The sequence below is a fragment of the Silene latifolia genome, chromosome 9 (genome assembly GCF_048544455.1).
Source record: "Silene latifolia isolate original U9 population chromosome 9, ASM4854445v1, whole genome shotgun sequence".
NCBI classification, from domain to species: domain Eukaryota; kingdom Viridiplantae; phylum Streptophyta; class Magnoliopsida; order Caryophyllales; family Caryophyllaceae; genus Silene; species Silene latifolia.
Window position 1 is genome coordinate 139,052,799 of NC_133534.1, and position 25,418 is coordinate 139,078,216.

The 25,418-nt window shown below is 44.1% G+C and overlaps 1 long non-coding RNA gene across 1 annotated transcript; it reads right to left on the reverse strand.

The window, feature by feature from the left end:
* Positions 1 to 5,379: 5,379 nt before the first annotated feature.
* On the reverse strand, positions 5,380 to 24,395 carry LOC141600108 (uncharacterized). Its single transcript, XR_012524149.1, has 2 exons — positions 23,873 to 24,395; positions 5,380 to 5,576 (listed from the first exon to the last, which is right to left on the reverse strand). It is a non-coding gene; the product is annotated as an uncharacterized LOC141600108 (long non-coding RNA).
* Between the last annotated feature and the right edge of the window lie 1,023 nt (positions 24,396 to 25,418).

A 25,418-nucleotide genomic window follows, 5' to 3' on the forward strand; every position in this document is an offset into this window, starting at 1 on the left:
TTAGACCAGTATCATAAAGCTCCTCCTGTGGCTTGGGACAAAGTCTGCAAGGACAAGAAACATGGGGGGTTGGGTATCATCAATTGTAGACAGTGGAATGTTGCCATGCTTGGCAAGTATGTGTGGTGGTTGGTGTCTAAAGCTGACCACTTATGGATTAAGTGGGTTAATCATATATATATATATATATATATATATATAAGGTCAGGATTGGCTGACCTATCATCCAACTACTAGTTCTAGCTGGACTTGGAGAAAGATTTGTCAGGTTAAGGATCATTTGAGTGCTGGGTTCAGTAATGGAGTTTGGCAAAGTGACCAGGGTATTTATTCTGTTTCTAGTGGGTATCATTGGTTACAGGGTGTACAGCTCAAGGTGTCTTGGGTTCCTCTGATCTGGAATCGCTATAATGACCCTAAGCACTCAATTATTGGGTGGTTAGCTACGCAGAAGCGCCTAATGACCAAAGACAGACTTCTTAGATTTGATATTATCACTGATGCTAAGTGTGATATGTGCTTGGCTCAACAAGAAGATCATCAACACCTGTTGTATGACTGTGTTTTCAGTGCTCAATGCTGGTTTTCCTTGCAGGATTGGTTGGGTGTAAAACTACCTCAGAGTGGCATTCTGGAATGGGGAATCAAATGGCGATGCAGGTCCCTACTGAGGAAGTTGATGGTTCTCTCAACTATGGTGGGTCTGGTGTACCATTTATGGTATGCTCGAAATATCTGCAGGCCTGAGCAGAGACTCCCTAGGCCTAGTGTGGTCTTTGCTATGGTGAAAGAGGATATTCAATCTAGGAGAAACTCTATGCATTTAGGCGTCCCATAATCTTCAATGTTTCTATGTTGTTTGTATTAGATGAACAATAACTTGTATTTGGTGTGAGATTGTACTTCAACTCTATATTTATTATAATATATGATTTCACATTTCACCAAAAAAGAAATTCTTGTGATCATTGTTTCTCTTTGTTAGCTCTTTCTTTACCACCTCAATGGCCACTTCAAATCACACTCCTTCATACTCGCAATGGTCCAAGGAACTTGGTTCCTTTAACTTCACATTCTCCACATCAAAGGTCACACCTTCGAATTCACACTCATGGACAATGTTCACAAAGTGGGGGGTACCGATTGGAATATAGCGTGGTCAATGCTTAAGAATTGGTGAAGTAGTCACAAGAGTGGCTTCATAATGTCCTCCAAACTCTTCTTTCTCATCACTTTATTCATTAAGGGGCTCTTGGTTGGCTTTCAATTGTCCCAATTGAGTCTCCAACATTTGTCCATACTCCACAAGGTCATTTAACAACTTATCCTTTGCTTTGCCTTCTCTTTGCACTTGCTCAAAGAATTGTTGTTGATCTTGAAGCATTTGTAGTACCAGGTTTGCATGTGATGATTTTGGTTGTTTTCATGTTGTTGGTGGGTGTAAAATTGGTCAAATGGATGATTATGGAAAGTTTGATTTTGGAAGCTTCGTTGTTGTAGATGGATGTTTGGGTTTTGACATGAAAAATTGGGGGCATAACATTGGTCTTCATTGTTGAAATTTTGGTGAGAATAAGTGTGAGTTTGCTCTTTAGATTCTCCATACCCATTGAAGTTGTACCATAAAGATCTATCGTGGCAAGGTACTTCTTGTGGGAAGCCTCGGATCATCATTGTTAGCAAACTTAAACAAGAAAGTTATAAAGTTTCTCAAGACAAAAGCACAAATAAAATAGACAAACAACAAGAACTTAAACACATAACACCGTCCACGGCAACGGCGCCATTATGATCGGCCGTGTCGTCAACATCCAAATCAAACAATATTTATAATCTCAACAACAACTAGCAAGTGGTAGGTCGAGGTCGATCCACGGGACGGTGTACTTTGGGTTCTAAGTCTATCTATTTCGATTTATGAAAGTGTCACAATTATAAGGTTTTGGATTTAAACTAAACTAATGAAATTAAACAACAAAAACAAGATGTAAACAATTAAAAGAAAGCACTAGGGTGTCAAGGGTTCATAGGAGTAATCAAAGGGTTTCTACACATGTGAGTCTAAATTGGGACAATGTTATAGTCGGACTATGGACCGAGGCTCTCGATCTTACGGCCATACCTAGGTCGATTCGGGTTAGCTCTCGCGTACACCAGTTCTACCCACCAACATAGTGCATGGTCTAACAACTCATAAGGCTCTCGATATTATAGGAGTGTTGAATATATGGACATTTATTCAAGGTTGTCAAACAAGCATTTCATCAAACACTTAATATGCACTAGTTGAAACCACAACAATTAATCCATTTTGAAAGACTCAACAAGCATAATCTACCCTTTAATCACCCCCCTACTCCCCCATTAACCCTAGCAGGGTTGCTACTCAATAATCATCATGATAACTATGCTAATAACAACAACAAAAACAAAGAGACTAAACTAAACATGATGATATGAAGCAAGTAAGAACAAAGGATTAAAGAGGGATAAGAAAGATACCAACTTGGAAAGTAAAGATGAATATAAATAAAGGAGGATCCTTGTATCAAGATGGAGATTTGTCATTTAGTCTTCAAATACATACCCAAGAGATCCAAAGGTGTCAACTATTGAAGGTGTAAATTGCAAGAACACTTATTAAAAGATTAAAGTGCTTGATGGAAAGATTACAGACTAATCTACTCCTAATCTAAGAGAATTTTCTAATCTAGGATGGCTTCCTAAGTCTAATGAAGCATAATTAAAGATATTACAAATAAGGTATTTATATGGGTTACAAGATTAGGGTTAACTAAGGGCTCAAATGAAGGATAGGCTCATAAAACGAATTCATCTTCTTGCAAGGCTCCAGAGCAACTCGTGGGGATTGGCTCTGGAATAGGGATATCTGGTCGAGAACTCGTGCGAGCTCCAAGGGAACACGGTCGAGTTATGCTGTAACTCACTCGAGCTCAGCTGGTATCCTCTCCCATGACGCCTGCTGCCCCATAATCCGTGGGGATGGTACATGGGCTCATAGGGATTGTCCTCTATTGCCCCATTAGCTCGTCATATTGATCCTATGGATCCATGGCGCTTTGTCTCCTCTTGATTCTAATCTTCTATGCTCCTTAACTAGCTCCCAAGGTGCATAAAGACGGGAATTCCGCCTTGTTTGGCGCTTCTCCTACAAAACATGTAGAAATACACTAGGAAGGCAAATAGGAAGCAATTGGCTAGGTAAATGGTTATAAAAGACCGTATTAGCATGCAAAATGAGGTTGGTAAAGGGGGGTAAAGGTGTGTAAATATGAAGCCACATCAACACCGGACTCAACGACGACCCATTAAAAGAGCTCCAATCCACGTCCCGTAGAGGATCCCGCCGACTAGGCGCGCATTTGGCTGAACTCCCCTCATCAAGATCCCATCAGGATCGGCGAAATAACAAGTGTCATCCGGACCTCAGCCTGCACCTCCCAGCGAGCGATGTGCAACAGGATGGTAGATCATCCGACGACACCGTTACGACACGGGTCGGATGTTACTCAGAATTGCCATCCAAAACCGAATGAGCAATGGAGATAGGAAATCCATAAGAAAGCATAACTTGGGCCGTGATGGCCATTTGTATTTTCTATGAGAAAAGAAAAAATTTCTTTGTAAAGTAGGATTCTCCGATCACCCTAGAAGCGGAGATCAACTGAGGAGGCTTACGGCGAGAAAAGAAGAAAAGAAGGAGAAGTTGTGTTATCGAACCCATCTCCGCTAATCAAAGTGCGAAGTGAGTTTTGCAAAAATCCATAAACGATTGCAATCCTATTTATAGGAGAAAGTCTAAAAAAGAGTAAATGCATTCCACCCCCCATCGAATCCCCTGAAGAATCAGAGAGCGACACGTGTACGAAAACGCAGGCAAAACGGCTAAAGTCAAAAATTCAAAATAATTTGGATCCGAAAGCCGAAGGAGTAAGATAAAAATCACAACTACATCCGACAAACTAGCCGACCACACAAAGGAAAGGCTATATACATATAACTATAAGGTGAAGACACATAGGAAATACCTAGAAGAATAAGTCCAAGCCTGCCTACCGAAGAGACTAGGGGATCTATCACCCCGTATCAAAGGTCTCTCTAGCAGGCCGACCTCACGTCCAAGTAGAGATCGACCCAGCGAGTCGCGTCCGACCCGACGTTTCAGATGACTCTTCAGCTTTGCCCTATACTTCTGAACCAGCTTCACAGCCATGCTACAATGGTTCAGAGAAGACCTGATCGAAGCCACTGTTGGATACCCCAGGGGAAAACCGCCCTTCAGGCCGCAAAATGAATTGTAGCCGATGCACCTCCCCCTCGAAGACCCTGCCCGTCGAGTTGAGGCCAGACAACGACGCTTAAGCTCCACGACAGCTGTAGGAGACAATTCGCGAGAAGACGGGGATCGACTCAGCATACCGACCGTGGATGGTTAAGAATTGCCCGACAAACAAGGGCAAGAGCCACCAACAGACCGAGTAACAATAATGTTACTATCGACATCGATCGATATTAGCAAAATAAGGGGATAAAATGTATACTTCAGGGAGCCCCAAAGATAGTGTTTCCCCGAAAACGAAGTAAGACAATCCTTTTATAAACATATGGAACCTGGCGAAAGAATAAGAATCACTATTTCTATCTCACAAAGAAAAGGGATGAAAATACAAAGATTGCGGAAGAAGCAACTTGTTCCCTAATACAGGAAGGTGTCAACTACAAACAAAGAGAAAATTCCTACACAAAGACTCATGCGAGGCCAGTGCTCTAGCCGCCTTGGACAGGGAAAGCTCAATGTCGGCAAACTTCACCTCCGCTACGTCATAGTCCTCATCCTTAGCCATCTTGGATATGATCCACACAGCCTCGGATTGCACAACGGTCGACTTTCAATCTCCAAAGAGAAGATCCCGGAATGCCTTCCTTACTCAGTTACGAGCATCCCCTTGCTAACTCCAAACACAGGGAAGAGCATCCAAAACCAGCTCCCACTCAGGATTCACAGGCTCTGAAGTCGCCTCACCTTCCTCCGGTTCAGCCATAAGCGCACACACTGGAGACGTGACCGACTCCTCCGATCTGGCCGGCCACCTACTCCCGGGCACAATGCTCCTTATTGATGACAACATAAAAGGAACTCCACGCTCAAAGCTCCCAACAACCCTATCGAGTGAAATGCGGAAACAAAACTCAAAAGATATCAACTTGTGAACTCACTTATCAAAGGCATTTATAAGGGAAAAGCACGCGAAGTAGGTGGATCGCTGTAACACCCCCATATACCAAGGTGCCTTACCAAGACCACCCTAGCATATGGAGATGCTACCATCTCGGTTGCCCGAGGTAAAGTATATCAAATAGACCATCCAAGAACGTTTATTAAAAGATAGAACTGTTTAAACAAGATACAACTGAAGTTAACCAAAACTATTTACAACCAAAACTATCAAAGGTACTGATGTATAAACTGTCTGCAGAAGACTAAGGACTCAACAAGTGATGACTCCATCCCTGCTAGATCCCGCGAGCTATCAACAGAAGTACCTGCTAATCAACTGCTCGCCATCCCCGAATGGATCACCATAGTTTTGTAAAACAAAAACGGGGTCAATTCACTGAATAATCAAGATAAGCAATGTATAATAAACAACCACGACAATAACTATACAACCATCCTCCAATTCCAATCATGCCTCATATCTGACTACACTCTCAAGTGTGTAGTCCTGCCATATTACTGCCGTGACAGATAATCCACACCGCCAGTGGGGGACCGCAGCCTTGCCCACCTAAGCCCCGCTCATCGCAACGAGCAACAACCCATGTTCATTAATTTGCACATCCCCCTTTGTGACGGGAACCACAAGGGGGGAATCAAGGGCATGAAGTCACTCCCGCAAGTGACTCCACTCAGCCGAGGACGCACCTCACCAATATAGCCAATCCACCACAACTCCAACAATCAAGAGAGACAAGCCAACAACAACGATATTAATCATGCCAATACAATCATAATCATCTTAAATCAATTAAACAGACAACTGAGTAGGGAAACCCTACCTTTTCGCAATCCAAGCATACATAAGCAATCAATAGAATTCTCCATGACACCATCACCTACATACAATAATCACATACCATCACTATAAACCATTCCCCCAAAATAAACCAAATCAATAATTAGGGCAAAACCCTAAAAGATAACCTATTAACTTATTACAAAGCACTAGAGACTTACCGACGAAATCGGGACAAAAGACGAAAGTGTAGACTTGCGATCGATCACTTAGCATTGAGAGTGATTAGGGTGATTATAGGAGTGAAGAACGTAGTTTAGGTTTTTTATAGAATGAATAGTAACTGTTAAACGAAGTTTATATAGAATCTCTAATCACCTTAATCAAACCGCGGAAATTAACCCCATCAGACCGGATACTCGGTCGAGTACGTGGAGTACTCGGCCGAGTATTACACTACTCAGCCGAGTGTTCTTGGACAGTAGCCTGACCAGAAAACACACGACGCTCTACTCGGCCGAGTTAGTCCAATTCGGCCGAGTAACAAGACCTAGAAAATCGTGGTATTACAGTCTTCCCTCCTTAAAACGAACTTCGTCCTCGAAGTTCAAACCCATACCTACATAGCATACACACATGCCACTCAGCCAACCAACATCACTCAACTCTCATCCTACATCCTCGAAGCTAACTCAATCAACAACGCTTATCTCAACAACGCAGCTCACGACATAACATCAACCATAGAATAACTCATCTAACTTCATAATACTATCAAATACCAACAACATAAGTGTTGCCAACTCTATCTTACTTCCATAACGCTCACTAGCAAACTCAATACCAAGACAATCCACCAAACAAGATCAACCACCAAAACGGAATGTTACATTCTACCACCCTTAAAATGAACTTCGTCCTCGAAGTTTACTCATACTCCTAAACATCATCACCCAAACTGTCAACACTATCGAAGTATACTCACACTCATAATCTCCTTACTAGTGAAAGCACTGCCCTTACGGCCTTACCTTTAATAAAATTAACCACAACATAAATCTATCCTTTATTCTACACCAAACTCAAACTTCCAAATATACTTACAACATAAACAACCATTAAACTCTCTTTATCGCATCCTACTCATCTTAAGATAAATGTTACGTCCTCGTAACCCACTAATACTAGATCCTTAGCTGTTTTCTTCCCCTTATCCTCATCTTATATCACCTATCACCGACTATAACTTCAACACCGACAACCATCCCATATCCAAGGCTCTCTCTCCCTAACAGCTCTCGTGCCTCCAATTATTTTGCACTCCATCTAGCCTATACTATAAAATCCTCAGCATAACCACTACTCCATCTCTTCAACATTACCGCAAAATGACATACTTCTTTATACGACATACTTCTTTATACATGCACTTATCTCCACAATCATAACTCACGATCCACAATTGTTACACACACTTACACTAGATCCTCAAGTTCTCCTGTTTATTGCCGTAAAACTCATCCATAACTTAACATAATACTAATTCCCAACACCCTATACTCACTATCCCAATAAAGATCACGAACCACTTGCCGCTTCCAGCTCAGCACATACACACATTCCACAAAATTCTTTCCACAACTATGTCGACTAATGCCTCATCTAAAACAAGATCAAAAGTACTCTAACAACCTCTCACAACTGTGTCCCATTAACAGAATATCACACTAGTAGAAAAATATTTTTTTTGCGGCTCTCTATTTGAGGCGTTTTAGCCAATTTTTTTTTTTTGATTAGGTAAGAAAACTAGGTTGATCCTCTAGGGTAGGACCAACCTATCTCATCCTTTCGAATGAGGGAGGTAAGTTGAAGCCACCGGCTATCAAACCACCTCGAAAGAGTTGGACATGAATGTCCAACTGAAGCCATGAAGTCAGCAACCTTGTTGGCTTCACGAAACTAATGTTTAATTATCACTTCATCGAAAAAATGAAGGTCTAATTTCACATCCTTGATAATACTAGAACTTTCCCACGGAATTTGCCAAGTACCTCGAATCGAGTTAATAACACATAAGTTATCACCCTCCACAATTAACTTTGAGATTCCTAAGTATTTAGCTGCTAAAATACCTTCTTTTAAAGCAAGTGCTTCCGCAACAAGGATACTATTGGATCCGCACTTTTTTGCTCCCAACAAAACGACTTTACCATTGTGATCTCTTATAGAATATCCTAAAGCGGCTTTATTACCTTCTATTCTCGATCCGTCAAAATTTAGCTTTAGGAAACCGTTTGTAGGTTTTATCCACCAAATCTCTTCCTTACTAGAATTGTTTCTAGCTGACTCTTCTACCTCGAGATTGTTGAGATCCTTAAATCTAGTCACATTCCATGTGTTAGTGCTATTATTACATAAAGTAATAAGTTTGCTGATACTTAAATTAACATTATTAAAGATAATATTATTTCTATGGAACCATGCATTCCACCAAATAAAAATAATCTTTATAAAGCAAGTCATCTTTTGGAATTAAATCCTTGAGATAATTAAGTTTCGTTAGAAAACTTTGACTTGTAATAGTATCATAATTTGACAAAAACTCGTTGAAACTAATAATGTTCAGGTCTTGGATGACAGGCCCAATCAAGGAACATTCGTAAAAGAAATGATCTTTGTTTTCAATAGGATTATTGCACAGAACACAATGAGATCGGACATCAATATGACTCTTGAGAAATCTACTTTTCGTTGGAAGGCCGTCAACACAAGCTTTCCAAAGAAAAAATTTCAATTTAGGAGGAATATTCAATTTCCAAATCCACTGAAATTCACATTTGTCAAGAGCTTGATCGAACAAACCTTGCGCTAACCAAGTTGCTGTTTTGGTAGAGAAATTTCCATCTACGGACAACCCCCAAATGAGGGTATCTGGAATATCATTATGTGGCACTGAAATGTTAGTAATCTGATTAACAGTATCGTTATTCACTAAACTGGATAATTTATAAACATCCCATTGCTTGTCTGAGGTTATGAAATCTTTAACCAAAGATTAAGATCACGACTACTATCATCATCATTCATACTGCTGGTAAGAGGGTGTGAGAAAACCAAATTATCAGACCAAAACTTAATATTGCTACCATTACCTACCTGCCATTTTAGTCCTTTTCTAAATAGAATACGAAGACTCATAAGTTTATGTCATTGCCAAGAAGAGACTGAATTTGGCTTATGATCAAAGAGTGAACAGTTTCTCAAGTATTTTTTAGTTATGACTCTAACCCATATACTTTCCTTATCCATAAGAATTTTCCATAGAAGTTTCATTTGGAGGGCTTTATTGGCTGCTTCCGAAGATTTTATTCCCAGTCCTCCAACCGATTTCGGTAAACAAACTTTATGCCAACCAACCAAATTAAGGGAACGTTGTGAAGGATTCTTATTCCATAGAAAAGCTTTACATTTGAAAAGTTCCCTTCGAAGCTAAATTAGCATTGACTAGAACTAGTCTACCTGCTTGCGACAAAGAATTTGTTTTCCATTTCGATAATTGGGTGCAAGAAGACTGAATAATACTTTCAAAAGTATTTTTAGTCACTTTGTTGTCAATTATAGGACATCCTAAATACTTACCCAAGTGAGCTTCCTCGTTCATACGAAGAATACCTCTAAAGGATTCCCGAAGAGATCGCTCAATATTTCTAGTGCATTGAAAAGTGGATTTGTCAAAATTAACAAATTGTCCTGAAATCGTGCAAAATTTATCTAAAATAGACTTTATGGTTCTACAACTCTGATTAGATGCTTTAGCGAAAATGATAGTATCATCCGCAAAAGTGAGAAAAGGGATTTTCTCCACCCAGATCCAATTCTAATACCAATATCACTAGAACTAAGATCACTATTTTTTTGTAGTGATCTTGCTAAAATTCGGCGCACATAATAAATATATACGGCGAAAGCGGGTCTCCTTGTCGAATACCTCGATTGGGTCTAAAAAAACGTATGCTGTTCCGTTTACTAACACCGAGAAAGAAGCAGTTTTTCTACATTCCATAATCCAAGAAATCCACTTTGCATTAAAACCCATTTGCTTAAAAGTTTCCTCAATAAAGTTCCACTCTAGTCGGTCGTATGCTTTTTCTATATCAAGTTTAATACAATCCAACCTCCTTTGCCTTTTTTACGTTTAAACGAGTTGAAAATTTCATGTGCTAGAAGAATATTATCTTGAATAAAGCGGTTAGGTGTAAATGCACCTTGAAAAGGATGTATAATCTTATGCAAAACACTTCGGAGACGACTAGCCAGTATTTTTGCAATAATTTTATAAATTGTTGAACACAAACTAATAGGGCGAAAATGGTTTGCTGTTTGAGGATTATCAACTTTGGGAATTAATGCTGTAAAAGTATGATTTATTTCTTTTAGCAATTTATCCGAGTGAAAAAAAGCTAAAACTGCTTTAGTAACAGAATTTCCTACGATATCCCAATATTTTTGAAAGAACTCGGCAGGAAATTCATCTGGACTTGGACATTTATCAGGAGCTAAACTAAACACAGTTTGTTTAACCTCTTCCATACTAATATTTTTAGTAAGAAATTTGTTATCTTCATATGTAATTAAGCCACTAATAGACTTAAAATCCTCATTTTTGTCGAAATTACAAAGTTGATTTTTTGTAAACCTAAGTTTAAACTCGTCAGAAATTTCTTGTTTAATAAGTTCTTGATCAATAATACAAGCACCATTCTTATTAATAAACTGCTTAATACCATTTCGACTACGTCTAATCGTGGCATAACTTTGAAAAAATTTGGTATTGTTATCTCCAAAATTCGCTTTGGTTATACGAGATTTTTGTTGCCAAAAGACACGTTTATAGTCAAGGAGTGCATCACGCTTTTTCAGCCATCTCAGTTGTGCGTTTTCTAAATGGGTAATATGAGAAGAGCCTTGTTGTTTTTGAATATTTTCTAACTTTTTTTCAGCAATTGAAAGTTGTCTAAAAATATTACCAGAAGTAGACTGATTCCATTTCTTAGCCTTTTGTTTTAAAAATTTGCATTTTTGAGAAAGACAGAACATATACGATCCTTGAAACTGATATTGCCAACAACTTTTGACCATCTTACTAAAATCATTCCGCAGAGTCCACATGAGTTCAAAACGAAAAGGAGGGGCTTTTTTATGAACTTGGTCATGAAACTTCACAGAGATAGGACAATGGTCTGAGCTAGTAAAAGCATGGTGCATAAATTGCATATTTGGATAAATGCTAATCCAATTAGGGGATGCTAATGCTCTATCTAGAATTTCAAAAACATTATCACAACCACATTTTTTTTCTTCAAGTAAAAAAATTACCGGAGAAAGGGAGATCTATAGAATTGGTATTATTTAAAACCTTAGTTCATCTCACACAACGCGCATTGGTAACCTTTGCACCCCCTTCTTTTTCACTAGGGCTCTTAATCTCGTTAATATCTCCTAGTAATAAGAAAGGCATATCAATATTAAGGACAAAATTCTCCAATTCATTCCAAAAGTCCGACTTGTCAGCAGGTTGTGGCGGAGCATAGACAAAAATAAGGCAAAAACTCACATTTTTCGTTAAGTCATAGACCTCACAAACAATGAACCTTTTAGATTTAAAAGTGACTTTTATCGAAAAAGTCATGGCGATAGTTTGTTTCCAAAATAACCAAATTCCACCTGATAAACCAACACTTGGAATAAAATCACACTCATTAAATCTAAAATTGGCAATCAAGAAAGGTTCGGGTTTATCAATCGATTTAGTGTCACAAATAGCTAAGATTTTAATTTCATTTGACGAGCAAAAGAAATTAAGTTCTTCGGCGAAATTCTTTCTTTTAGTACCTCGAACATTCCAAAAAGCAATATTCATTGGAAATTCATTAAAAGAAAAAAAATTCCACTACAAACCTCATAGTGTGCAATTATGCCTCTAGGATAGTAACCATACATGAATTTGTTCAATAAGTCTCAATCTCTCTTTGGATCCTTTAAGATGGCTACAGATTACAAATATGTCAAAAACAAGAGACAAATTGAAATCCATCGTGTAAAAAAGGGATATCTTGATGTTAAGACTAAAATTCTTCCGTGAAAAACGAAAAGCACACCAAAAGAATATGGCCAAGTAAAAAAGGAGTCTACGGACGAGGTAGGCAGGTCGGAATTTATTGGTAATATAATTTCCATAATGCAAAAAACCGTCAACAACAATGCTTGGAGAACCATACTGACTAACCTCATTTTCAAAGGATAGAGTGAAATCGCCTAAAGCTAGAAAATTACTGCCAGAGGTAAGAATAAATTTGTCCAACAAACAAAATATTGTCGAAACAGTTGCTTTAGAAAAAGCCACGAAGCAAATTAAACACAGGACAATAAATTTCGGTCTTGCTCCAACGATAAAAACTACCCAACAATCACGACGAAGATACTGTTTGTCAGGCCTAATCAAAATACCAAGAGACATTCTTGATAAACAAGGTATTGGTAGAGTGTTACAGTTGCGGAAATAAACTCTGTAATTGTTCAAAGAATATTCTAAGACTAAAGCACAAGAGACTGCAAAAGCATTTCTAACAAGCTGACCAAAATTAAAATGATCATAGAAGATGACAACAAGATACAAATGATGGGGCATATTCTGCACCCGCTGACCAAGTCAACATATTGAGCAAGGTCAAAGATATCCACGAGCAAGTCAACGGCTTAGACAGCCTAACCGACGCAGCCTGTCGGCCTGTCTCTTGGGTCCCGGCCGGGGCAACTAGCCAGCCGGGGCACACATCCGCGAACTCATATCCAAGACCCCTCGGCGGCGAGTCAACAGGGCCCGCCGGCCTGCCACGGGTCCCTCGGCCGAGGGGAGATAAGTCTTTCCACCTGCTAGCCACTTGGCCACTTGGCCACTACGTGACAAAAGGTGAAAGTCTATAAATACTCCTCAACTCTCATTGAGGAAAGGATCCAGAATTTAACCTAAGAATCACTATTCATCTGGTATTATCTTCCTTATCTCTCTACAATATATACTTCGCCAAGTAACAACAACTTATCTTTCTAAGTTTACTGACTTGAGCGTCGGAGTGAGTTCGCTCGGTCCAAAGCTGAGCCCTCAGTTTGTTCACTGTTTCAGGAGACCGAAAGGAGGATTCAATCAAGGACGACATTCTACAAGCACGGGTGGTAACAAATAACTGCTCTGCAATTACACCCGGAACAATTGGCGCCGTCTGTGGGGAAAGATACTAGAAGCTAGTCACATTCATTCCCAAACAAAAACCCACCCAAAAAGCTAAGCAGATGTCGAAACAACCAGAGAAGGTGTTGGTGGAAAACGAATTCTACCAAGACGACACATTCCACAACTCAGAAATCGGGCAGTCCCCCACCGGCCGTATCACTGATACGACGAACGGGACGCCAAAGGAACAAGATATGCCGCCGCCACGACCAGTCACCATCATGGGACATGTGGTTGATGCAAAGAAAGTCGAAGCTACTCCTGGACATAATTGGTAGTACGACGGCTCACACTGTCACACCGACAAGAGCGGCGGAACCCGTCCAGGAGACCAGGGCCCAGAATGTGACTCCAAGAGACTTGAATGGAGCACTGTAAGAAGCTGGCCCAGTTAAGACGCCAGGGGAGCCCAGAGTGCTAGTGGTAGACCTGAGTCCTTCCCGCACTCGCGGGAGGACGGCGTCGCCGCAACACCGACGAGGCATTCCCCAGAGGAGTGAAAGAAATCCGACTCGCCAGAGTCGGAGAAGGAGCCCGACTCACCAGAGTCGGAGAAGAAGCCCTTCCCGCCACGGGGAGAGGAGCCGGACTAGGGATGTGAGGAGCCGATCGCCGCGTGTCGTTCGGCACGTGGTCGACACCCCTCGGCGCCTCGTCCTAGATACCCCGGTGCCGACTAAGCTGAAGTTGCCACCCATAGCATACAAAGGAGAAGGCGACCCGACCGACCACACCGAGGCTTTCGAGTCTTACATGTCGGTTTGGGAGCAACCTGATGAGGTTTGGTGCCGAGTCTTCCCAACAACACTGCATGGGATGGCACAAAGTTGGTACAAGGGGCTACCCGATGGGTTGGTATACTGTTACGCCGACCTAAGGGACGCCTTTTTAGCCCAGTACTCTTGCAATAAGAGAAGGGCCGTGGAGACATCTGATCTCCTGACTATCAGACAGGAGGGGAGCGAGTCTCTACGAAGCTATGTGAAGAGGTTCGACGCCAAGGTTCAGCAGATTCGAGAGCTGAACCCCGAGCTGGCGGCCTTCGCGCTGATGAAAGGCCTCCTAAGGGGAGACTTAAAAAACGAGCTCATCAAGTACGGAGGTCTGGGCCTAGATGCCGCTAGGAAGATGGCCGACCAGGCCATCAAGGTGGAAGACTATCACAGACTGGTAGGCCACGCGAGGCCGGGCACTCGAGAAGAAGAGCCACCGGGAGGACAACCCGGATGAAAGACGCCGTGACAATAATAGGTCACGTTCTGACAAGTCTGCCAGGAAACAGAACTCGGCGGGCGCCGGGGGAAGTTCGGGACCGCACAACCAAAAGCGGTATAATGATCACACCCCCCTGGTCGTATCAGCCGCCGAAGTCTTCGCCCGAGCAAAACGAGGGTCGAAGTGGGAAAGGCCTCCCGTGCCGAGAAGTGACGGTGACACGAGCCAAGATCTTTGTGAGTACCACGCCACACCGGCCACTTAATCGACAACCGCTGGCATCGAAGAACGCCATCGAAGAGCGATCCGAAAGGGAGCCTCGGCAAATATGTTGCCAAAGGCCAAAAGACTGACGCCGGCGGTTCAAACAAGAAATCCGTCTTTGAACGGATAGGAGTGATCCATGTTGTTATCGGGGGCAACGAGAACGGTGGGTCCGCTCATGGGCACAAACGACACCTGAACGAGCTGTATCAGGCCATCAACTTTGTGCCCAACACAGCGGCTCCCGCTTCCAACATCCCCGATATAACTATTGGGAAGAAGGACTACGAGGGAGTCATCGCCCCTCACAGCGACCCACTCGTAGTCCACTTGGACATAGCCAACCACCTGGTGAAGAGGTGCCTGATTGACACAGCGCCCTACACAAACATTATGTACAATAATGCTTTCTCAACCTCGATCCGAAGGTTGAAGACTTGAGCCCCTGCACCAACCCGTTGTACAGCTTTTCTGGGGCCGGCCTGGTACCCCTTGGGTCAATCAGGCTGCCGGTGAGGTTCGGCGAGGGAAGTGCGGCCAAGAATGTTATGTCTGAGTTCGTGGTCATTGACGGCTCGTCTGCCTACAACGTTCTCATAGGCCAAGTCACCCTGAGCGAGGCCGATGTAGTAATGTCCATCCGGCTCGACATTGATGTATGTCTCGACCGGGGAAGCGCATAAGCTCGTCTCAAAGAACGAAAAGGACGAAGTGGTCAATGTCCAAGTGTCCGCCCGAGGGTGCAACATGCAATCCTTCAAAGTGGCGAAGAAGTCGAGAAGGGGAAGAGCCCGTCCTTGCAACAACAGAGGGCGAACGCATGGATACCACCGTCGGCATGGTCGAAGGAGCGGAGACCGAAGAGGTGGAGATTGACCCGTGCCGCACCGTAACTATCGGTGTTAACCTCGGAGCCAAAATTCGAGCCGCCCTCCTAGATCTCGCCGAGGAAGAACAAAGACGTCTTCGCCTACTCGGCCGCCGAGATGCCGGCGTGAGCGGGAGGTAATTGTTCACAAGCTAAACGTACTCCCCACCGCCGCCCTGTCAAGCAAAGGATGAGGAACTCCTCGGTAGAGAAGGATGAGGCCATCAAAGCCGAGGTAGATAAATTACTAGCGGCAGGCTTCATCATGCCTTGTACCTATCCCGAGTGGTTAGCTAATGTTGTAATGGTGAGGAAATCATCGGGGGCATGGAGGATGTGCGTGGATTTTACCAATCTTAATAAAGCATGCCCCAAAGATTGCTATCCCTTGCCTCGAATAGATAGTTTAATCGACGCGACGGCAGCTACACTATGATGAGCTGCTGGACGCCTTCTCGGGTATCATCAGTGTTCATGGCCGAGGAAGACATGCCTAAATGCGCATTCATCACTGCTAACGGCACATACATGTACAAAATGATGCCGTTTGGTTTGAAGAACGCCGGAGCAACTTACACAAGACTGGTGGACAAAGTGTTCCAAAACCAAAAAGGGCGAAACATTGAGGCTTACGTCGACGATGCTATTGTAAAAAGCAAGTCCGACAGCGAGCACTTAGCCGATTTACACGAGACATTTTGTTCACTAAGGAAATACAAGATGAAGCTCAACCCAATGAAATGCAACTTCGGTGTCCGGGCGGGTAAGTTCCTCGGCGTACTTGTCGCCGCCAGGAATTGATGCCAATCCGCACAAAGTCCAGGCAATCCTAGACTGCGGGAGCCGAGGAATCGAAAAGAGGTTATGATGTTGACCGGGAGGATGGCGGCTCTAGCCCGTTTCATCTCTCGGTCAACCGACAAGAGCACCCCATTCTTCAAGGTGTTGAAGGGGAATAAAGACTTCGGCTGGGGGAGGAGCGAGCACGCTTTCAAACAACGGAAAGCTCATCTTCGACTCTCCCAACCCCGTCCAGCCGATCTTTGGGGAGACACTATATCTCAGACATAGCAGATTACCTCCTCGGCCACGGTCGGTCTGCCGTGATCGTCGAGAAGAGGACAAGCAAAGAAGACTCCAATCTACTTTGTCCGCCATACATTGTTGCCCGCCGAGAGAAATTACCCGCCGATTGAAAAAGCAGCCTTTTCTTTGTCGTCGTCGCCGCAAGGAAATCGAAACCCTACTTCGACGCACATCCTGTGACGGTCTTAACCGACCACCATTGGAGAAAGCATTGGAAAAATTTGAGCAATCCGGCAGGCTCATCAAATGGGCGAGAGCTATCCGGCTTTGGCATTCGGACAAGCCGAGGCCCTCAATAAAGGGACAGACCGGCGATTTCCCGGCCGAGTGCACATACCAAGAGGAGCAAAACCCGGAGTATGGGAGGTATACACCGACGGTCTTCCACGACGAACACTCAGAGCGGCATACTTATCATCAGCCCAAATGGGGACGAGTTTGAGTACGCCTTGAAATTTACCTTCTCGGCCTCAAACAACGAATCCGAATACGAGGCGGTGATAACCGGAGTCGAGCTAGCTAGGGCTGCCGGGGCGGAGCACATCATTTTGAAAACAGATTCACTTTTAGTGGCTAATCAAATCAGAGGAGAGTACGAGACTCGAGACGACGGAATGGTAAGATACCTGGAAAGGGTAAAAGCTGACACCTCAAAGTTGAAATCTTTTCAGATACAATGCATTCCCAGGTCTGAGAACAACCGAGTCGACGCTCTCTCAAAGCTCGCCGATTCAACCATCAAGAATGTCACCAACCGTCTTTGGTGGACATCAGGAATGCCAAGAGCATTATTGAGGCCGTCGGCATGGTGGGTAACATAGAGACCGAGACGACGTGGATGACTCCGATAATGAAATACAAATTGACAAATTAACTACCGGAGGACCGCAGTCTCTCGCAGAAGATAAAGAGGATCGCAGCAAGGTACTTGGTGTTTGAAGGGGAATTGTACAGGAGGTCCGTGACGAGGCCACTCTTGAAGTGCGTCGGTCCAGCCGACGCGGAGCTAATACTGACAGAAATTCACGAAGGCATCTGCGGCCATCACATGGGGGCAAGAACACTAGCCCACAAGGCTCTCCGAGCCGGCTACTTCTGGCCCACCATGCTTGCGGATTCCAGAGCCAAAACCAAAAAGTACAACAACTGTCAAATGCATGCTCCGGTGATACATGCGCCATCCCGAGACCTGCAGCTGGTACTTAATCCCCTTCCTTTCGCACAGTGGGGGATGGATCTACTAGGGCCATTTCCAACGGCATCCGGCGGAAGAAAGTTCTTGATTGTCGCCGTTGACTACTTCACCAAATGGGTTGAAGCTGTAGCAAAGACTCGCAAAGACGACGACAGTAAGTAAGAAAGGTAATCTGGGAAAATGTCATAACTCGTTTTGGGTTACCCCAAGTCATGGTATTCGACCACGGCCGAGAGTTTTGGAGTGACACAATAATGAGTCGGGCCGGAGGAACTTGGTATTAAATTTGCATACTCCTCCGTCTGTCACCCACGAGCAATGGACAAAGTGAGGCGGAGCGAATAAAACAATCCTCAACGGTTTGAAGAAGACAGTTGAAGACCTAAAGGGAAGATGGGCCGATGAACTACCCGGCGTCCCGTGGTCCCTGCGAACCACGGAGAAAGAAGCAACGGGTACAAATCCGTTCCACTTAGTCTACGGTCCGGCGATCCCGAATTGAAGCAACGGTGCCGACATTCAAAACGGCCACCTTTAACCCGGTTGAAAATGAGGAAGGCTTAAGAACCTCCCTAGACCTGCTCAAGAAAGCCGAGATACAAAGACGCCTCAACTTGGCAAAGATACCAAAACCGAATGAGAAGAGCTTACAACCGAAGAGTCCACAAAAGGGACTTGAAAGTAGGGGATCTAGTCCTAAGAAAGTCGGCCGCCACCAACAAAGGAAACATTCATGGTAAACTAACGGCCAACTGGGAGGGTCCCTACAAAGTGGTTGAAGAAATGAGGCCGGGTACATACCGGCTGACCGACATGGAGGGTGTGCCTCTGATAAGCCATTGGAACACTGACAATCTCAGGAAATACTTTGTGTAGCGGCGGAGGTGTCCAAAACAATTGTTGGCACCCCAACGCATGTTTACATCTAATGAAGAATCACCCAATTTTTCCATCAAAGTGTTTATCCCCTCCGCGCCATATCGAGGTAGACGCCACGCCCAAGCCGGCAAATCACCCCAAGAACGCTGTCGCGCCAGAACCCCTAGTCGCCTCGGCCCACCGAAGGCCTGGCAGGGGACACAACGGTCGATACGCCAAAGAACGCTGTCGCGCCGTAACCCCTAGTCGCCTCGGTCAACCGAAGGCCTGGCAGGGGACACAACGGTCGATACGCCAATATACGCTGTCGCGCCATAACCTCTAGTCGCCTCGGCCCACCGAAGGCCTGGCAGAGGACACAACGGTCGATACGCTAACATGTTCACAACGGCGGTTGGGAAGCGCAAATCCGACGCCTCGGCTAGACCGAGAGTGAAAGAGGAAGCGACCAACACGCTAACATGTTCAAGAAAAAGACGTTAAACGCAGTTGAGATACGCATTCTAGCTGCCTCGGCTAAGCCGAAGGTAAAAATGAAAAAGCGCTCAATTATTAACGCAAGAAGACAAGAAAAGACCTCGGCCAAGCCAGAGGCAAAACAAGCAAACTTTTATTAAAAATGATAACAGGTTACAAGTGAGGAGAATACAGACGACGACCGTCCCCATAGGGATAAGCCAAAACGCAACCTACCAAAGTTTTACAAAAACAAGGAAAAGAAAAGCAAAAGGTTACATACATGATCATTTGAAGCGCCAAAAGATGGCAGGGAGGAAAGGCTCAATAGTTAGCCCCCGAACAGCTACAGCTATCCGAGATGCCGGGTGAGTCTGGTGACGACCGCCCATCTCCCCTATGCTAGTTGCTGCCCTCCATCGGCAGCAGCAGCATCATCAGCAGCAGCATCATCTTCGGTGGCCGGCCCAGAGGAGGGCTCGTCATTTTCACGTGCCTTTAGCCTCTCAGCCTCCTCTTCGGCCTCTTTCACCTTTGCATCGTAGGCCGCCTTGGCCTCGGCTATCTGAGCCGCCTTCGCCGCCTCCGCCTTTTCCGCGGCCGCTTTTTCCGCGGATCGCCCATCTCATCCGTAAGTCGTTCAAATTTTTCCCACGGGAAGGAGCCTTCAGGAATGAGCTTCTTGATTGCCTCCCTAGTCGCTTCCTCGGCCTGATCCCGGAATTGAGCGCACATGTTAGGGATGATCTCGGTTTGAAGCATCTCGATATCTTTCTCCCTTTGGGCAAGGATATCTCTTGTATCCCTATGTGCCTCCGACTGAGACAAATACAGATCTTTCCATTCGTCCCTCTTGGCAACAACGGCGTCGTAACCGCCCTTATACCTGTCCCGCTCCTCCAAAGAATCGGGCGGAGGTGGCATCGGCGGCCTCAACTTTAGCCCTCTCGGCCGAGGCGCTTCTCGCCTTCCTCCGCACGCTTCCGAGCGAAGGAGGTCAAGCTTAGCCTTCCCGCTTCTCCTTTGCAGCGGAAAGATCAAGCTTGAGCCGTTCGATCAATGGCCCAGCTTGGGCCATGACCTTTTCTTGCTCCATAATGTGGGAGCCGGCTAGTTGAGTCCACTTCGCCAACCTCTTGTATATTATTGTACCCTCTGCCACAAGCTCGGCGGGGGAAACCTTCTGGAGTAAGGAGTCAATGGTGACATTTCTATCACCCGCCTTCTCGTGTCGCTTCTCTAATTGCCGTTCGGTGAGAACGACGGTGCCGCCGACGGTGGATCTACAAAAAATTCACACAAACGCATCCATGTCAACATTCATTGACACATCGTAGAGTCTCGTCATCGGGAATGCATAATGAACCGGCTAAGTCTCGAACCACGGGTTAGGTCCGTACCGACTGGACCCTCTTAGAGGGAGGACCGGGTGAATCATTCTTTTCCCCGGCAACGGTAGAAGCCGGCAGTGGCTCTTTTCTCTTCTTTGGAGGAGGAGGGCCCTTCGCAACGGTCACCACCTCCTCGGAGACATCGATGACCTCCACACGCTCCTTCTGGACCGTTGGGGTTGAAGAGGGAGTTGGGATTGACGCCGTCGCCGACCTGGACGCTGCCTTTGGTTTTCTCTTCGGCACGCCACCGAGAACCCGTGCTTGAGCCACCGCCGGGTCCAGTGCCTTCAGCTGCTTGTCCATAAGTTCGTTGGGAGCCAGTCTACGATCACGCGCATCAGCCTGAGGGTGCCGCTCAACGACGTTCCCGTCCTTATCAAGCCCTAACCTCTTCAAGGTCCTCTCAGACAGATCCTGGCCAAACCGGTCTGCAAGAAACCAGACAAGAGTTACATAAAAGAAGTAAAACAAAGCTCTAAGAACAGGAGCGTAACAGGCAAAGATGGGCCTCACACCGACCCTACTCACCCCGGGTTGAGGGCCGGATGAGGCCGACGCGCAAAGCGACTCATCCTGAAGAATAATCCGAGTCGGGGGCACCCATCCCTTCTCAAAGATCAAACAACAGACGCCGCTCCTCATCCGCATTAAGAGGAACCCTACTGGCATCCATCTTGAGCTTACTCCGGGAGACCCATTTTTCACGCTCCCTCTTACTCTCGCACCGCAAGTTGACTTGGTCTTTGGAAGGACGGGGCGGCGGATAGTCATCCGGCACTTCGACATACACCCACCGCCCCTTCCAGGTCCTTGCGGAAGAAAGCTTATCAACAGAGACGAGTCTCCGCTCCATCTGCACGCTGTACCACCCCACTTTGCCGGGGGTCGATGCCCGAAGATGATGAAGCCGGCGGAATAAGTTAACTGTAGGGACCTCCCCCTTAAAAAGACAAAGCCACACGAAGCCAACTATCGTCCTAATGGCCAACGGATGCAGTTGAGCCACGGCGACGTTCATAGCTTTGATGATGGCCGTGACATATTTATTCAAAGGAAACCGGAGCCCATACTCCAGGTGCCTGATATATACGCCGATATGACCCGGAGGAGGGCAACAGACCGCCTGACCCTCCCCAGGGATAACAATTTTGTATCCCTCACCGAAGGAGAAATGACCCTCGAAAAGAGTTCCACCGGAACAACTGGCGAATTTATTGGTCCAGGCACGGTCAGGACCAGTCATGCAGGCCTCGCCGTGATCCAGGATATGCGGCCTCTCTTCACCAGAAGGAATCCTTTCCTCACCGTCATCATCAAAGTCATCATCAACATCATCATCCTCCCAACCCTCCAAAGCTTTTGGATCGACTTCGGGAGACGGAGACCTAAGGCCCCCAGACCTTATCGGGATGGCGTCTAGTATCTCCTCCTCATCAAGACGCGACGGGGAACCCCCCGGCGCAGGTTTAGTAGGTCCGGCACCAGCAGAAGACATGTTTACAACAAAACTTACAAGTTAAAAAGAGAAAAATTTGGTCGTTTACCTTGAAGAAAAGTGCTAGCCGAAGTAACGACTCTGAAGACTAGAAGAGAAAGAAGCCCTTGAAAGTTTAGAGAGAAGAAAATTTTAGAGAAAATGAAATTGGTGCCCAATTTCAGGGACTAACTGCCCTATTTATAGGGGAAGGCCCATGAAGAAGGACCAATCAGGGCACAGCCCATGAAACGTCAGCCAATCAGCGAACAGACACGTGTCAGACATGCAACCACGGAATGTCAATCGTTGCAACAAATAACGTCAATCAATGCAACAGTGACCAAGCGTCTTCAACACGCCCCTTCAAATCTCTCTCGCCCATTCATCTTCCTCAACAAACTCCTAAGTATCTGTTCTCCGCCGGCCACATGATCAACCAAGCTTGTCAGCACCGGCTGGGGGCAATCAAAAGCACACGGCGCTCACAACCTCGGTCTCGGCCAACACCACTTTCTTTTCCACATCTGATGTCCATTACACATCCATGTGGAGGGGGGATATGGTACGGCCTAAGCAGAGCCACGCCGAGGTAGAAGAAGTCGGGGCAGAAAAATTTCGTCTTACGCAGAATATACGCTCAACATACATCGGAGCCCATACCACGGCATAGACTACGCTGGGGGCAAATTGATGGGGCATATTCTGCACCCGCTGACCAAGTCAACATATTGAGCAAGGTCAAAGATATCCACGAGCAAGTCAACGGCTTAGACAAATTTAACCTAACCGACGCGACTGTCGGCTGTCTCTTGGGTCCCGGCCGGGGCAACTAGCCAGCCGGGGCACACATCCGCGAACTCATATCCAAGACCCCTCGGCGGCGAGTCAACAGGGCCCGCCGGCCTGCCACGGGTCCCTCGGCCGAGGGCAGATAAGTCTTTCCACCTGCTAGCCACTTGGCCACTTGGCCACTTGGCCACTACGTGACAAAAGGTGAAAGTCTATAAATACTCCTCAACTCTCATTGAGGAAAGGATCCAGAATTTAACCTAAGAATCACTATTCATCTGGTATTATCTTCCTTATCTCTCTACAATATATACTTCGCCAAGTAACAACAACTTATCTTTCTAAGTTTACTGACTTGAGCGTCGGAGTGAGTTCGCTCGGTCCAAAGCCGAGCCCTCAGTTTGTTCACTGTTTCAGGAGACCGAAAGGAGGATTCAATCAAGGACGACATTCTACAAGCACGGGTGGTAACAAATAACTGCTCTGGAATTACACCCGGAACAATTGGCGCCGTCTGTGGGGAGTAGTACTACAACAAATGTTTGGACTGGATTCAAGATATAGTATAAGCCATGACAACAGTCGACGGTACTAACAAAAGTAACCATCCATAATAGAAGTGATACAAAATTAGAGGGCTTCAAGAACAAAGACTTACAACCGAAAGCAAATAAACTAGGCTTAGAAGGATATCTAAAATCGGTACTTTTAATAATTAATTCTAATGAATATGTGACTGAAAAAGGTTCCAGGTCAAGACTTTCTTCAAAATAGACACGGTTCTGGTAAGAGTTCTCCTTGGCTAATATGGAGAGCAACCAAGTGTCTACTAAAGAAGAAAGAAAAAGACCCGGAAAAAGGACTGTCAAAACGAAAATTTCGGTCAAACACAAAGGCAAATTTGGAGAAAAGTGGTTTACCTCAAGAAGATGAGCTGTAGAAAACCCGCCTCGAAATGACCTTGAAAGTCTCTTCAAAGTTACCTCGCTACACCAATACCATAGCCAAATGACTCCATCGAATAGCAAATTAGTCTTCCAATTTAATTGGAAAGATTGTGAATTTCTGAAAAATTCCACTAGAAGAACCCCAAAAGAGGGATTTGAAATAGAGGAAATACAGATCTGAAAAGCTAAATCCTCAAAATCGAGCAAAATAGAAGATTTAAAGGATGAAAAGATGATCCTAATTAAAGAGACAATGGAGGGATGATGCATAAACAAGTCGAAATTTATTTGTGAAGAATCCAGAAATATGGTTGAAGGCTTCGGAGAATAGAATGATTTAGACGAAGCATGTAGAGTTCTTGTTTTTGGTTTTTCTTTTTCTGATTTTCTCGTATACGGTTTTCTTTTTTTTTTTGGTTTTTTTATTATTTGAGAGAGTTTCTCTCACTAACTCCCTCTCTCTCTACGACAAAAAAATATTATTGGTGTTGTTAGGCGTTTTAGCCAAATGGCAGCAAATAGTTTTCCTTTTCGTAAAAATCATATTCTTATTTGCGGCGTTTTTATAGAAAAACACCTCAAATAATTTATCTGCGCGTCTAAAGTAAAAATCGCAGCAAATGACGAAAAATTATAAAAAATTAAACTAGTGTAACACCCGTGAAAATTCACGGGGTTGTTTATATATCTCAAAAATTAAATTTATTTATTAAATTTGTGAAATGAATGTATTGAGTGTAGTTAATTATTAAAAATATATATATATATTTAATACATTAATATATACTCATATATATACTTTGAGTGTAATTTTTTTAATTTTTTTTTAAAAGGACGTAAGTTTTAAAAGGTGTATTTTAAAAGAGAGTTATTGATAACTTACTCTTAAAATTATGATTAAGTTAAAATTTAAAACATAATTATAAAAACGGCTTCCGTTGTCGCTATTGTTACTTCCAATGCTCCTACAATCAGTATTGTTAATTTCATTCACAAAATCTCATTGAAAACGACACGTATCCGTCACTTTGGAGTGACAGATACAAATTTCTATCATAAATGACCCAAATAGAGGACAGAGGGAAGCACATGGGGGTGCCCCCACCTTGTCCCCCCTATCCGTTTTGTAAGTGGCACCCATCACCTGCTCCGACCCGTCTTCAGCAAGACTAACTGAATTTCATTATACCTAATGATACCAATACTAATTTCACTACTACCGTTGTTAATACAATTATTTTTACTACGCCTTCAATTCCATTACTAATATCCATTTTTACTTTTATATTTTAAAAATATATAAGGGTTAAAACCAAGTTTTAAAAAAAAAAATTATATACGTCTTTTTTTCAAATTTGAAAGAGATGTTTAATGTCATACTTTGTTTAACTACTTTATCATATAGCTTTAGGACACACATTTGAAACCGTGAAAATAAACATAATTGTTAGCAAAAAAAATCCTAAAACCTAACTACGATTTGAAAGTTTGCTAAAAATAAAAATAATACGCAGTATTT